At 46.5% G+C, this 12,516-nt stretch overlaps 1 protein-coding gene across 1 annotated transcript in view; it reads right to left on the bottom strand.

The window, feature by feature from the left end:
• LOC126455487 (diacylglycerol kinase eta-like) overlaps positions 1-12,516 on the bottom strand; it is a 710,073-nt gene that overhangs the window by 362,370 nt on the left and 335,187 nt on the right. The gene's annotated exons all lie outside the window — the stretch shown is intronic.

Here is a 12,516-nt window from a genome sequence, read left to right as displayed (position 1 = left end):
CACCACACGGCAGGTCTAGAGAGACGTACTAGCACTCGCCCCAGTTGTACAGCCGACGTTGCTAGGAAAGGTTCACTGAGAATTACGCTCTCATTTGCCGAGACGATAGTTAGCATAGCCTTCAGCTAAGTCAATTGCTACGACCTAGCAAGGCGCCATTTATCCTTTGCTATGTATCTAATGAAGCATGTACAGTAACAAGACCAATGTTCACCAACTGTGGATTAAAGTTAAGTATTCCAGAAGCTACGTACTTTTCTTTATAGCATTCATTAAGTATCCTGTTTCAGACCTCACGCCATCCTGCGTGAGCTTATAGCGTGCATTTCGGCTTCCTCAAACAACACGGTGTTGCCACTTCTGGCGACACTTCATATTGGCGACGAGGCTTAAAAGAGGATTTCGCGTTCGTATTGCTCTAATTTATTTGTGTCATGGCTTCGTCACAATCTCCAGATGTACTGTCCGAATTTTATAGCTTGCAGAATCAGCAGACGCAGGCGTTATTGGATGCCCTTGGACAGCTCGTCCAGGGTCAACGTGCAATGCAAAACGATGCGGCAGCCGCAGCTCCACCGCTACCGCGCCCACAACATGCAGTTGCACCACCGTTTCGACACTTCAATGAGGCGATGGAAAGCTGGATGGAGTGGTCATGCCAATTTGGATTTCATCTCGCCGCCTACAGAATTCAAGGTAACGAGCGGCAGCCTCACTTATTGTCTTGTGTCGGCGTGCACACGTACCGTGTGATAGTGAAATTATTTCCCCGACGCGACGTAGCAACTCTGTCCTACGAAGAAATTTTGTCTGCTTTAGATGCCTATTTCAAGGAATCAGTTAATGTAGTTGCAAAACGGTATACGTTCTTTCGTACCAAACGTTCGGCCGGTCAAACTAATCGGGAGTGGGTTGCAACTTTGCAAGGCCTTACTAGGGATTGTGCTTTTGAGTGTGAATGTGGACTCCCTTATTCAGATACTATGGTGCGTGATGCAATTGCACAGAACGTTTCTGATGTTCGTATACGGGAGCCAATTTTGAAACTAGTCAAGCCCTCCCTTCGACAAGTGATAGACATATTGGATAGGCAAGACACACTTGACTTTGCTCAGGAATCATTTGAAACTTCACCAGCTGTGTGTCACATTAACCGGCCCGCCGGGCGAGCTGCACGGGACGGTAAACAGCCCTCGCACACGTCCGCGCAGCCCCGTGTCCCACGCCAGCATGCAACTGCAGTACTAAAGTCATGCCCGCGGTGTGCTACTAGACATTCGCGTGAGAATTGCCGTCACGCCAAGCTATTTGCTTTTTCTGTAATAAAAAAGGACATGTTCAGAGTGTTTGCCAGAGAAAGCTCAGATCGGACACTCAAAACCATTCCAGGCCCTTTGCTTCGCGCCGGAATCGAACCAAGAATACTCAGGCTCGTGAACCTTCGCCCATGGAAATTCATGTAATTAATTCCACTCCGCCCAGTGCCACTCCTTCTAACAGTGACTGTGTTCGTCCCACAAAAAGTGTGCGTCGACATCGACGGAAATCACGTCAAGTCGCAAGTGATTCAGTACCAGTGTCTGTTCACGTTGCACAAAACAGTCGCTCTTGTCGTCAGCAGGACAATAAACTTTTTGTAGACTTGGACATTAATGGCAACGTGATCCCATTCCAGCTCGATACAGGAGCTGCAGTTTCATTGATCAATAAAGACACGTACAAACAACTGGGCACACCTCCGTTGCGTGCCGCAAATGTTAAGTTACATAGTTATTCCGGACAGCATATCCCTGTATTAGGACAGTGCAGCCTTCTTGCAACATACAAGGGACAATCAAAACATGTGTCATTTTACGTCCTTCGTTCTTCTTCTGCAGTGAACTTGTTTGGTTTAGATTTATTTCAGTTGTTTAACTTGTCTATAGTAAATCAGGTCCTATCAGTGAACCAGACTGTGCCTTCAGCCAGTGTTTCTCGTCTACGTGAAGAATTTGCAGACATTTTTGCACCGGGCCTTGGTTGCGCTAAGAACTATAAAGCACATTTGGAACTGAAAGTCAACGTGTAACCGAAATTTTTCAGAGCGCGCAATGTTCCCCACGCATTGTGTGATGAGGTCGCAAGAACATTACACGATTTAGAATCACAAGGTGTAATTGAACGTGTGCAGGCTTCTCTCTGGGCCTCGCCCTTAGTAATTTTGTCAAAACCTTCCGGAAAATTGAGACTTTGCGTGGACTTCAAGGCAACAGTGGATCCACAACTAGTGATTGCAACTTATCCTTTACCCCGCCCGGAAGATCTTCTTGACAAACTGTGCCCGGGCAAATATTTTTCGAAGTTGGACCTGGCAGATGCGTCCTTGCAAATACCTGTGGACGACGAATCTCAGCGCGTCTTGGTGGTTAACACGCATCTTGGTTTGTATCGATTCAAAAGACTGCCATTCGGGTGTGCATCCGCCCCTGCATTGTTTCAGCAGTATCTGCAAACTGTTTGTGCGTCGGTCCCTACTGCAGCAAACTATCTGGACGATATTGTGATCTCCGGAAAGACAGAAGAAGAACATTTAGCCAACCTCCGAACATTATTTCAGGTCTTGCGACAAAATGGTCTTCGCTTGCGGAAGGACAAATGAGTGTTTTTTGCTCGTGACTTACCATATTTGGGACATGTAATGAATGCCCAAGGCATACATCCGAGTCCAGAGCACGTCCGTGCCATACAAGACTTGCCTTCGCCGCAGAATTTGAAGCAGCTACAGAGTGTGCTGGGAAAACTTAATTATTATAATGAATTTGTTCCACATGCCTCTTCCATTTCAGCTCCGCTTCATCGCTTACGCCGTAAAGGTGTTCCGTTCGTCTGGTCGATGGAATGCGAACGCGCCTTTCGCCAGTTGAAATCGGCGTTGCTTTCTAATACTTGCCTTACGCCATTCGATCCCCAGAAACCCCTTTTGTTGATGGTAGATGCGTCGGATTTGGGGATCGGTGCTGTGCTTGCGCACAAAGATGGTTCGCTTGATCGCCCTATTGCCTTTGCGTCCAAATTGCTCTCGTCTGCGCATAGAAATTATTCACTGATCGAGAAGGAAGCTTTGGCTCTCGTCTTTGGTGTTACTAAGTTTCACGATTTCTTGTATGGTCGTCACTTTACCATCATCACAGACCACAAACCTTTGACATCGCTTTTTCATCCGAACAAGCCTGTACCTCCACGTACAGCGCAGAAATTCATTCGCTGGTCTATTTTCCTCTCGCAGTACCGCTACGATATCTTGTATCGGTCCACAGCTAAGCACGGAAACGCCGATGCGTTGTCCCGTTTGCCTGTTGCTGAGGATAGAGCATTCGATTCCTCCGAACTTGCTTGCATGTTCATTGATGCGGAAACCGATGACGTAGTCGAATCGTTTCCGATTGATTTTCGTCGTGTAGCTACAGCCACAGCTGCTGACCCTGTCCTTGCTACCGTTTTGCGTTTTGTTGCTACGCAATGGCCTTTGCCAAAGTCACGGATCGAGGATCCGTTGGTTCGCCGATTTTTTGCTCACAAGGAGAGACTTTTTGTACGACGTGGTGTTTTGCTGTTGCGCTCTGATAATGATCAGTCCAGAGTCGTGGTCTCACGTTCGTTACAGTCCTCTGTCTTACGGCTTCTCCACCAAGGACATTGGGGTATAGTGCGAACGAAACAACTTGCTCGTCAGCACTGTACTTGGTTCGGAATCGATGCTGCAATTACGAATATGTGCTCTTCTTGCATGGCGTGTGCCGAACAACAATCCGCACCGCCGCGGAAATTCTTTGCATGGCCGAAAGCCACTTCCCCTTGGCAACGCTTGCACATCGATTTTGCTGGTCCATTCTGGAATGCTCGATGGTTGGTTGTCGTCGATTCCTTCAGTAATTTTCCGTTTGTTGTCAGGATGTCTTCCACGACGTCATCTGCCACCATCCAAGTGTTATCCGCTGTCTTTTGCATTGAAGGTCTTCCACAGACTATTGTTTCCGACAATGGCCCACAATTCATGTCCGCAGAATTTCAGTCATTCTGCAAGGCCAATGGTATTCAACATCTGACATCCGCGCCGTTTTCGCCTCAATCCAACGGTGCCGCTGAACGATTGGTCCGGACTTTCAAGTCACAGATGTTGAAGCTGAAAGAGTCGCATTCTCGGGAGGACGCGTTATCGCTCTTCTTGTCCGCGTGTCGCTCTCAGCCCCGAGATGGTCGCTCGCTGGCTGAGTTGTTGCACGGTCGTCCTCATCGAACCTTGATGTCTTTGTTGCATCCGCCACATCAGGTTCCTGTGCAGCGGCAGACGCCTGCTTTTGCTCCAGGCGACGTTGTATATAATCGCAACTATCGAGGTTCACTGCGTTGGCTCGCAGGGCGCATTCTTCGCTGCCTCGGCCGCGCTATGTATTTGATTTTGGGGGCCTCTCGTGAGGTGCGTCGGCATCTCAATCAGCTGCGCCTCAGTCGTCGCTCGGGTTCTGCCGCTCCCCGTCTGCTTTCAGCGACGGTGCCGTCCGGTCAGCGCCCTGGGGACCCATCTACTGGCTCGTCTCATCCCCAGGTGTTACCGACGCTGCCTTCCATTTTGCCCCATGGCGACGCCGCCGCCGCCGCCGCCGCCGCCGCCGCCGCCGCTGCCGCCTGTTCTCCCGCCAAGCGCCTCCCTGGGTCACGCGCCGCCGATCGCTTCCCGTGACCAGCTGTCCTCCGACATGGACCTCTTGCCCGCTCCGGACCAGATGTCGTCTTCGCCCGTCGGGTACCCCGACGCGATGGAGGTCGACCCTTCGGCCCCTCCTGTCTCTCTACGGGCGCATAAACCGCATGTTGGTGTGCACCCTGGACTAGGTTTTCAAGCGTTTCCTAGCTCCCCTCGGACCGAATGGCCGGGTGCGGGTGGCACAGCCTCGCCTGTTGTTAGGCTCCCCACCTCGTCGCATACGTCAACATGGGGTCCTCCCCACGGCGGACGGAAGCCTTATAACACAACCGTTCGCAGATTTGCGGGGGAGGAATGTGGTGTCACCGCCAGACACCACACTTGCTAGGTGGTAGCTTTAAATCGGCCGCGGTCCGGTAGTAAACGCCGGACCCGCGTGTCGCCACTGTCAGTGATAGCAGACCGAGCGCCACCACACGGCAGGTCTAGAGAGACGTACTAGCACTCGCCCCAGTTGTACAGCCGACGTTGCTAGGAAAGGTTCACTGAGAATTACGCTCTCATTTGCCGAGACGATAGTTAGCATAGCCTTCAGCTAAGTCACTTGCTACGACCTAGCAAGGCGCCATTTATCCTTTGCTATGTATCTAATGAAGCATGTACAGTAACAAGACCAATGTTCACCAATTGTGGATTAAAGTTAAGTATTCCAGAAGCTACGTACTTTTCTTTATAGCATTCATTAAGTATCCTGTTTCAGACCTCACGCCATCCTGCGTGAGCTTATAGCGTGCATTTCGGCTTCCTCAAACAACACGGTGTTGGCACTTCTGCCGACACTTCATAACATTCCACAGGAATTTCTAAAACTACTTGGGAAAGTGACAATAAAAAGACTATTGAAGCTGGTATGTAGAATTTATGAGGCTGGAGGAATACCATCAGACGTTGAGAAAAATATCATCCACACTATTCCCTAAGTAGAAAGAGCCGAAAAGTGCGAGAATTATCGTACAATCTGCGTAATAGCTCATGCACACTGATGGTTGACAATAAAACTAGTAATGTACAGAAGAATTGTGTATAAGATGAAGATCAGTTTATCTTTATGATAGATAAAGGCACCAGTGAGGCAGTTCCAACTTCGCACTTAATAAAAATCAAGATATGTTCGTAGGATTTGTCGACCCGGAAAAAGCGTTGGGCAACATAAAACGTGGCAAGGTGTTAAGATTTTGAGAAAAAATGTGAATAAGCGACAGGGAAACACGGGTGATATACACTCCTGGAAATGGAAAAAAGAACACATGGACACCGGTGTGTCAGACCCACCATACTTGCTCCGGACACTGCGAGAGGGCTGTACAAGCAATGATCACACGCACGGCACAGCGGACACACCAGGAACCGCGGTGTTGGCCGTCGAATGGCGCTAGCTGCGCAGCATTTGTGCACCGCCGCCGTCAGTGTCAGCCAGTTTGCCGTGGCATAAGGAGCTCCATCGCAGTCTTTAACACTGGTAGCATGCCGCGACAGCGTGGACGTGAACCGTATGTGCAGTTGACGGACTTTGAGCGAGGGCGTATAGTGGGCATGCGGGAGGCCGGGTGGACGTACCGCCGAATTGCTCAACACGTGGGGCGTGAGGTCTCCACAGTACATCGATGTTGTCGCCAGTGGTCGGCGGAAGGTGCACGTGCCCGTCGACCTGGGACCGGACCGCAGCGACGCACGGATGCACGCCAAGACCGTAGGATCCTACGCAGTGCCGTAGGGGACCGCATCGCCACTTCCCAGCAAATTAGGGACACTGTTGCTCCTGGGGTATCGGCGAGGACCATTCGCAAGCGTCTCCATGAAGCTGGGCTACGGTCCCGCACACCGTTAGGCCGTCTTCCGCTCACGCCCCAACATCGTGCAGCCCGCCTCCAGTGGTGTCGCGACAGGCGTGAATGGAGGGACGAATGGAGACGTGTCGTCTTCAGCGATGAGAGTCGCTTCTGCCTTGGTGCCAATGATGGTCGTATGCGTGTTTGGCGCCGTGCAGGTGAGCGCCACAATCAGGGCTGCATACGACCGAGGCACACAGGGCCAACACCCGGCATCATGGTGTGGGGAGCGATCTCCTACACTGGCCGTACACCACTGGTGATCGTCGAGGGGACACTGAATAGTGCACGGTACATCCAAACCGTCATCGAACCCATCGTTCTACCATTTCTAGACCGGCAAGGGAACTTGCTGTTCCAACAGGACAATGCACGTCCGCATGTATCCCGTGCCACCCAACGTGCTCTAGAAGGTGTAAGTCAACTACCCTGGCCAGCAAGATCTCCGGATCTGTCCCCCATTGAGCATGTTTGGGACTGGATGAAGCGTCGTCTCACGCGGTCTGCACGTCCAGCACGAACGCTGGTCCAACTGAGGCGCCAGGTGGAAATGGCATGGCAAGCCGTTCCACAGGACTACATCCAGCATCTCTACGATCGTCTCCATGGGAGAATAGCAGCCTGCATTGCTGCGAAAGGTGGATATACACTGTACTAGTGCCGACATTGTGCATGCTCTGTTGCCTGTGTCTATGTGCCTGTGGTTCTGTCAGTGTGATCATGTGATGTATCTGACCCCAGGAATGTGTCAATAAAGTTTCCCCTTCCTGGGACAATGAATTCACGGTGTTCTTATTTCAATTTCCAGGAGTGTACAATATGTACGAGAACCAAGAGGATACAATGCGACTGGAAGACCAAGAACGAAGTGCTCGGAGTAAAACGGGTGTAAGATAGGTATACAATCTTTCACTCCTAATGTTCAATCTACACATCGAAGCAGCAAAGACGGAAATAAAAGAAAGATTCAAGAGTGGGATTAAAGTTCAGAGATAAGATTCGCTGATGACATAGCTATCCTCAGTGAAAACTTGGAAGAATTGAAGAATTCACTGAATGGGACCAAATGAATATGGAGTGAGGGTCAACCAAATAAAGACTGAAGTAGCGACAAGTAACAGAAATAAGATTAGCGAGAAGTTTATTATCAAACCTGTTAATCACAAAGTAGATGAAGTTAATGAGTTCTACATTCATGGAAGCAAGATAATCCACCACGGACGAAGCAAGGAGGACATAAAAAGTAGACCAGCACAGGCAAAGATGAATTTCTACGCCAAAAGATGTCTACTTGTATCAAACATAACTAGTCTGAGAAAGAAATTTCTGAGAATGTTAGTTTGGAGCACAGCATTGTATCGTAGTGAATCACAGACTATGGGATAGCGGGAACATGGAATCGTTTGACGTGAAATGGTACAGGAGTATGTTTAAAATTACGAGGTCTGATTAGGTAAGGAATGAGGAGGTTCTCTGCAGAATTGGCGCGGAAGGGAATACATGAGAAACACTGACAACAAGAAAGACGAAGATAATAAAATATCTGTTGAGACAGGGAATAACATCCATGGTACTTGGGGATGCTGTAGAGGATAAAAATTGTGAGGGAAGGCAGAGATTGGAATACATTGAGCAAATAAATGTGGTCGCTGATTGCTTTGAGACGCAGATGTTCGTGGTTGGCCGCAACAAATTTCCAAGACTGAAAAAAAAATCGCTATTTCCACGTGTATTTGCATTTATTCTAAAATGTATCTTTTTAAAACACGGCGCACATTTTTCTCTTAAATAGATTATTGTAATCTGAAACCTAATGTAAAATTTTGTTTTTATACTAGATAACTGACCCAGTTCGGAATACAGCGAGCAGTAGTACGCCGCTTCAGTAAATCAGGGTCCGAGATCGAAATTGTAAAACAAAGTAAAGCACGATTTATTTCGTTGTTATTCTAGTGAAGCCAATAAAACATGTCCCAGGCGTGTATCTGCAGTAGTTTTCCAGAACATCCAGAAGAGCTAAGATTATTATTACAAATAAGTCTGATTACTTTCTATTAAGAATGTAGACTTCCCCCTATGAACCATGGATTCTGCCGTTGGTGGGGAGGCTTGCGTGCCTCAACGATACAGATAGCCGTACCGTAGGTGCAACCACAACGGAGGGGTATCTGTTGAGAGGCCAGACAAAATTGTGGTTCCTGAAGAGGGGCATCAGTCTTTTCAGTAGTTGCACGGGCAACAGTCTGGATTATTGACTTATCTGGCCTTGTAACGCTAACCAAAACGACCTTGGTATTGTGGTGCTGCGAACGGCTGAAAGCAAGGGGAAACTACAGTCGTAATTTTTCCCGAGGGCATGCAGCTTTACTGTATGATCAATTGATGATGGCGTCCTCTTGGGTAAAATATTCCGGAGGTAAAATAGTCCCCCATTCGGATCTCCGGGCGGGGACTACGCAAGAGGAAGAAGTTATCAGGAGAAAGAAAACTGGCGTTCTACGGATCGGAGCGTGGAATGTCAGATCCCCTAATCGGGCAGGTAGGTTAGAAAATTTAAAAAGGGAAATGAATAGGTTAAAGTTAGATATAGTGGGAATTAGTGAAGTTCGGTGGCAGGAGGAACAAGACTTTTGGTCTGGTGAATACAGGGTTGTAAATACAAAATCAAACAGGGGTAATGCAGGAGTAGGTTTAATAATGAATAAAAAAACAGGAGTGCGGGTAAGCTACTACAAACAGCATAGTGAATGCATTATTGTGGCCAAGATAGACACGAAGCCCACGCCTACTACAGTAGCTCTGCAGATGATGAAGACCATGATGAAATGTATGATGAGATAAAAGAAATTATTCAGGTAGTGAAGGGAGACGAAAATTTAATAGTCATGGGTGAATGGAATTCAACAGTAGGAAAAGGAAGATAAGGAAACGTAGTAGGTGAATATGGATTAGGGCTAAGAAATGAAAGAGGAAGCCGCCAGGTAGAATTTTGCACAGAGCAGAACTTAATCATAGCTAACACTTGGTTCAAGAATAATGGAAGAAGGTTGTACACATGGAAGAACCCTGGAGATACTAAAAGGTATCAGATAGATTATATAATGGTAAGACAGAGATTTAGGAACCAGGTTTTAAATTGTAAGACATTTCCAGGGGCAGATTGGTTATGAACTGAAGATTAAAACTGAAGAAACTGCGAAAAGGTGGGAATTTAAGGAGATGGGACCTGGATAAACTGAAAGAACCAGAGGTTGTACAGAGTTTCAGGGAGAGCGTAAGGGAACAATTGACAGGAATGGGGGAAAGAAATACAGTAGAAGAAAAATGGGTAGCTTTGAGGGATGAAATAGTGAAGGCAGCAGAGGATCAAATAGGTAAAAAGACGAGGGCTAGTAGAAATCTTTGGGTAACCGAAGAGATACTGAATTTAATTGACGAAAGAAGAAATACAAAAATGCAGTAAATGAAGCAGGCAAAAAGGAATACAAACGTCTCAAAAATGAGATCGACAGGAAGTGCAAAATGGCTAAGCAGGGATGGCTAGAGGACAAATGTAAGGAGGTAGAGGCTTATCTCACGAGGGGTAAGATAGATACTGCCTACAGGAAAATTAAAGAGACCTTTGGAGAAAAGAGAACCACTTGCATGAACATCAAGAGCTCAAATGGAAACCCAGTTCTAAGCAAAGAGGGGAAAGCAGAAAGGTGGAAGGAGTATACTGAGGGTCTATTCAAGGGCGATATACTTGAGGACAATATTATGGAAATGGAACAGGATGTAGATGAAGATGAAATGGGAGATATGATACTGCGTGAAGAGTTTGACAGAGCACTGAAAGACATGAGTCGAAACAAGGCCCCGGGAATTGAAAACATTCCATTGGAACTACTGACGGCCTTGGGAGAGCCATTCCTGACAGAACTCTACCATCTGGTGAGCAAGATGTATGAGACAGGCGAAATCCCCTCAGATCTCAAGAAGAGTATAATAATTCCAATCCCAAAGAAAGCAGGTGTTGACAGATGTGAAAATTACCGAACTATCAGTTTAATAAGTCACGGCTGCAAAATACTAACACTAATTCTTTACAGACGAATGGAAAAACTGGTAGAAGCCGACCTCGGGGAAGATCAGTTTGGACTCCGTAGAAATATTGGAACACGTGAGGCAATACTGACCCTACGCCTCATCTTAGAAGCTAGATTAAGGAAAGGCAAACCTACGTTTCTAGCATTTGTAGACTTAGAGAATACTTTTGACAATGTTGACTGGAATACTCTCTTTCAAGTTTTGAAGGTGGCAGGGGTAAAATACAGGGAGCGAAAGGCTATTTACAATTTGTGCAGAAACCAGATGGTAGTTATAAGAGTCGAGGGGCATGAAAGGGAAGCAGTGGTTGGGAAGGGAGTGAGACAGGGTTGTCGCCTCTCCCCGATGTTATTCCATCTGTATATTGAGCAAGCAGTAAAGGAAACAAAAGAAAAATTTGGAGTAGGAATTAAAATCCATGGAGAAGAAATAAAAACTTTGAGGTTCACCGATGACATTATAATTCTGTCAGAGACAGCAAAGGACCTGGAAGAGCAGTTGAACGGAATGGACAGTGGCTTGAAAGGAGGATGTAAGATGAACATCAACAAAAGCAAAACGAGGATAATGGAATGTAGTCGAATTAAGTCGGGTGATGCTGAGGGAATTAGATTAGGAAATGAGACACTTAAAGTGGTAAAGGAGTTTTGCTATTTGGGGAGCAAAATAACTGATGATGGTCGAAGTAGAGAGGATATAAAATATAGACTGGCAATGGGAAGGAAAGCGTTTCTGAAGAAGAGCAATTTGTTAACATCGAAGATTGATTTAAGTGTCAGGAAGTCGTTTCTGAAAGTGTTTGTATGGAGTGTAGCCATCTATGAAAGGGAAACAAGGACGATAAATAGTTTAGACAAGAAGAGAATAGAAGCTTCCGAAATGTGGTGCTACAGAAGAATGCTGAAGATTAGATGGGTAGATCGCATAACTAATGAGGAGGTATTGAATAGAATTGGGGAGAAGAGGAGTTTGTGGCACAACTTGACTAGAAGAAAGGACCGGTTGGTAGGATATGTTCTGAGGCATCAAAGGATCGCCAATTAATACTGGAGGGCAGCGCGGAGGGTAAAAATCGTAGAGGGAGACCAAGAGATGAATACACTACGCAGATTCAGAAGGATGTAGGCTGCAGTAGGTACTGGGAGATGAAGAAGCTTGCAGAGGATAGAGTAGCATGGAGAGCTGCATCAAACCAGTCTCAAGACTGAAGACCGCAACAACAACAAAACAACAACAAACAACAAGAATGTAGAAACGTTTATGTCGTTGTTGGTAACCGCTAGTGAGTTGTTCCGGTCGTTTCCTAGCCTTGAAACGAGTTAGTTTTTTATATTGTTAAGTGAACGAACACCATAACAACAGTGTAGTGAAACGACATAGCAACTGATGTAGTTTGTAGATTATTATGAAATAGGGATTCCTTTCAAATTTACGACAGAGGAATACGCCAATATGGTATTTATTTATGCCAAATGATATAGTAATGCTACGGCTGCAGTTAACGAATATCGCGTATGTTATCCTACTCGGAGGATTCCGAATGCACGAACCATTGGCGGAGTATTTCGAATGTTACGGGAGACAGCTTCTCTACAGCATTAATAAAAGCAGATTATCTGATTCGTTCATACAGTTTCAGTTAACGTTATTACCATCATTTTTCCAAAATTAAATTCTCTACAGCTTTCGTTGAAAACTTTGTACAATTGTCTCGAATTTAAAAAACAAACTGGACCAAGTATTTAATAAATTAAAGATTTTACGAAATTACGTCTTTGCTTCTCTGGATGTTCTGGAAAACTACTGCAGATATACGTCTTGGACATGTTTTTTTTTTAGATTCACCAGATGAAT

This window comes from Schistocerca serialis, chromosome 2, assembly GCF_023864345.2.
Source record: "Schistocerca serialis cubense isolate TAMUIC-IGC-003099 chromosome 2, iqSchSeri2.2, whole genome shotgun sequence".
Lineage (NCBI taxonomy): Eukaryota > Metazoa > Arthropoda > Insecta > Orthoptera > Acrididae > Schistocerca > Schistocerca serialis.
The sequence above is the reverse complement of the archived record's forward strand: the minus strand, read 5'-3'. Positions and strand labels throughout refer to the sequence as shown.